Raw genomic sequence first — 4468 nt, forward strand, 5'->3', positions numbered from 1 at the left:
ATTGAGCTGCTGTCACTCCCGCTCGTGTCTCATTTATATCCCCCTCCCCCAAAACTGACGCCACTTCAAATGTTTGTCAGACGGGACACAATAACACACTTTAAATTAAAATGGAAATACCCAGCTCACCATTAACCTTCTGACTCCTCAGTTTGACGTTATGTAACCACAGCTGAAGCCATCTCTCAGAGGAGATGGAGGCTAGGAGGTTGAAAGCAGCCCAGCCTTGAATATATAATTCCCCTGAATGTGTTTGCCTTTGGTGTTTAATTTACTTTCTCTTACACAGGTCAGTGAGTCTCTCGTCAAACACGCTGTGCATGGTAATGGGGACCAACAGGAGTGTGGGTATTTTGTGTACACAAGCAACTGTTTGAGTTTTCCTCAAGTTGTGGGTGGCACGTTTTTTACCTTTGTTCAGGTTAGAGCACACTTGACATGATTTCCAAATATGCGTTTAAAAAAATTCCACTTATTTTGTGATAAGGGCACTAATGTCTTGCTCAAAGATAAATATTAATAATGAATAGAAATTAATTTATATTGTGGGGTGAACTGAAAAATTAGCAAAGTTACTCGCTAGTTAAGCATATGATTTTATTCAGTATGATACATTAAATGGATATAATATTATTTTATAATATAGATATTATATTTTTATGTATCTGGTTTATTAAACATGTATATTGTCAGTAAGCCAATTATTATTATTTATTATTATCATTATATTAATAATAATAATAATAATAATAATAATAATAATAATAATAATAATAATAATAATAATAATAATAATAATATTAATAAAGTAATGCAATATGCAGCTTTGTGGTTTTGAAAAGACTTTATGGCTGATGGATTTTCTCAATCATTTTCTTTTTGGCAGGTGTGACAAACAGTTAATTCTGATTCCAGCTGTGTACAAATTATAGAGAACAAACAATTATTAAACAATGAAAACACTTTGTGCCACAGCAAGGTGCCCACAAATATGTTGCAGTTCTCATTATGTGTCTCAACAAGTCCCTGATCATAATTGACCTGATGATAGAGATTGCTATTTGTTGTTTTTATAGTTTGTTTTCTGTGACTTCTTTTTTCAAACTGCACCCATTTTGATTTAAAGCAAGACACTGCTGGTGAATAATTAATTCAATATTAGATAAGGCAAGACAAGGCAAGTTTATAGCACATTTCATACAGAGTAGCAATTCAAAGTGCTTTACATAAACAAGAATAAAAAAGACAAGTATATATAAATAAAAAACAAATAATAAAAATGATTAAAAACATATTAAGATGTGTTAAAACAGGTTATAAAAAATGAAAAAGAAAAGAAAGACAAAATAGTGCGATCTGTCGGACGTAGCACAGTGCTCATTCAATAAAGGCACAGCTAAACAGATGTGTTTTCAGTCTCGATTTGAATGTGCCTAATGTTAGAGCACATCTGATCATTTCTGGAAGCTGATTCCAGCAGCGAGGGGCGTAGTAGCTGAAAGCCAATTCACCCTGCTTTGTCTGAACTCTTGGGATTTCTAGTTTATATGATTCTAAAGATCTGAGTGATCTATTAGGTTTGTATTCAGTGAGCATATCTATAATGTATTGAGATTCTAGGCCATTTTGTGATTAATAGACCAGTAATAATACTTTAAAATATGTTTTGAATGTAACTGGGAGATAGTGTAAAGACCTGAGGACAGGTGTGATGTGCTCAGAATTTCTGTTTCTGGTCAGAATCCTGGCTGCAGCGTTCTGACAGACAGACAGGCCGACAAATCAGACCGACCGACCGACCGAGCTAAAAATGTAAACACTCACTGGTTACTTTATTAGGTACACCTTACTAGTACCAGGTTGGACCCCCTTTTGCTTTCTAAACTGCCTTATTCCTTCGTGGCATTGATTTAACAAGGTACTGGAAATATTGCTCAGAGATCACACAGTTGCTGCAGATTTGTCGGCTGCACATCCATGACGCGAAGCTCCCGTTTCACCACATCCCAAAGGTGCTCTATCGGATTGAGCTCTGGTGACTGTGGAGGCCACTTGAGTACAGTGAACTCATTGTCATGTTCGATAAAGGGTTAGATACATAAAGGGATGGACATGGTCAGCTACAATACTCAGATAGTCTGTGGTGTTGACACAATGCTGGTACTAATTGGTACTAATGGGGCCAAAATGTGCCAAGAAAATATCCCCCACACCATGACACCACCACCACCAGCCTGAACTATTGATACAAGGCAGGATGGATCTATGCTTTCATGTTGTTGAAATCAAATTCTGACCCTACCATCTTAATGTCGCAGCAGAAATTGAGACTCATCAGACCAGGCAACGTTTTTCCAGTCTTCTATTGTCCAATTTTGGTGAGCCTGTGCGAATTATAGCCTCAGTTTCCTGTTCATAGCTGACAGGAGTGGCACCCAGTGTGGTCTTCTGCTGCTGTAGCCCATCTGCCTCAAGGTTCGACATCTTGTGTGTTCACAGATGCTTTTCTGCATACCTCAGTTGTAACGAGTGGTTATTTTAGTAACTAATGCCTTTCTATCAGCTCAAACCAGTCTGGCCATTCTCCTCTGACCTCTGGCATCAACAAGACATTTCTGCCCACAGAATTGCCACTCACTGGATATTTTCTCTTTTTCTCACCATTCTCTGTAAACCCTTGATATGGTGGAATGTGAAAATCTCAATAGATCTGCAGTTTCTAAAATACTCAGACCAGCCTATCTGGCACCAACAACCATGCCACGTTCAAAGTCTCTAAATCACCTTACTTCCCCATTCTGATGCTCGGTTTGAACTGCAGCAGATCGTCTGGACCATGTCTACATGCCTAAATGCATTGAGTTGCTGCCCTGTGATTAGTTCTAGCACAAAACAATCTAAACACTGGATAAAATCAAAATATGTTTTTGTTATATCAGCAACACAATGGTCTGCCTTTGATGTCTCGTTTGTGCATATGACTTTAAGCTCATTAAGGCAAGACAGGAAAAACCCAATGCTTTTTCATGCATTTTTTCAATTTTGATATTTTTTGCATTTTAGATTTTCTTTTTCTCAGTTCAGCATTCAGAATACACCTTATGTGTTTCTTTCTTTGCACTTAAGCAATTTGTATTTGTAGATTTAAATTACACACTTTTAAAGGGAGTTTTCTTTACAACTATATATATATATATATATATATATATATATATATATATATATATATATATATATATATATATATATATATATATATATATATATATATATATTTATCATTATTCTTTTTGCAAATTGACAAATTAGATTTGTAGTCTTTTTTATTTGTAAGTCAGAAATTCTGCAAACAGACTTAAAATATCTATATAAATATCAAAATGGTGTAGTCAAAGTATGTATCAGTAAAATGCATTAATTAGATATCAATAAAACTGTGAAGTATGTAAGTGGAGATTATGTCTCAGTCCTGGAGGAAAATTAATATTATGTATATATATATATATATATATATATATATATATATATATATATATATATATATATATATATATTATATATATATATATATATATATATATATATATTTATATATATATATATATATATTTATATATATATATATATATATTTATATATATATATATTTATATATATATATATATTTATATATATATATTTATATATATATATATATATATATATATATATATATATAGTTGTAAAGAAAACTCCCTTTAAAAATGTGTAATTTAAATCTACAAATACAAATTGCTTAAGTGCAAAGAAAGAAACACATAAGGTGTATTCTGAATGCTGAACTGAGAAAAAGAAAATCTAAAATGCCATAAATATCAAAATTGAAAAAATGCATGAAAAAGCACTGGGTTTTTCCTGTCTTGCCTTAATGAGCTTAAAGTCATATGCACAAACGAGACATCAAAGGCAGACCATTGTGTTGCTGAGGGACAGAAATAATGAACAGAAAGGTTTATTGCTTACTTTACCTTTTTAGGCTCAGCGCCAGGGCAACAGTGACAAATGATCATGAGGGAAAAACCCCAGACCATGCAGTTGCTGTAGGACACCATAGGACACCAAGGTTCAAACCTCGTCAAAAGTTTGTTGCTGAAATGTTTGCTGTAATGCCTTTATGTGTCATTATATTTTGCAAGCCTACGTGTTCCCATGACAACCGTGTTCTTAAGAGTTGTACTTCATTTATGCTTGTGGGTGTGTGAGAGACAGACAGTTCAAAGGATTTATCATCATTATTTTAGTTCTTAACAAACAAATGGAGAGAGTGTGCTGTAATTACATACTCGCCATATTTTCAAACTCTAAATGCGTAGTCCAGCTGACACAGAAGCCATCAAGCGTACTGAACAGCATCTTTACTGCATTATGTTTGGGTTTTTTTCGCTCTCTTTCTCTGTTGTTCTGTATGCAGCTCTGCATATAGAAATGT

This window comes from Danio aesculapii, chromosome 14, assembly GCF_903798145.1.
Source record: "Danio aesculapii chromosome 14, fDanAes4.1, whole genome shotgun sequence".
NCBI lineage: Eukaryota > Metazoa > Chordata > Actinopteri > Cypriniformes > Danionidae > Danio > Danio aesculapii.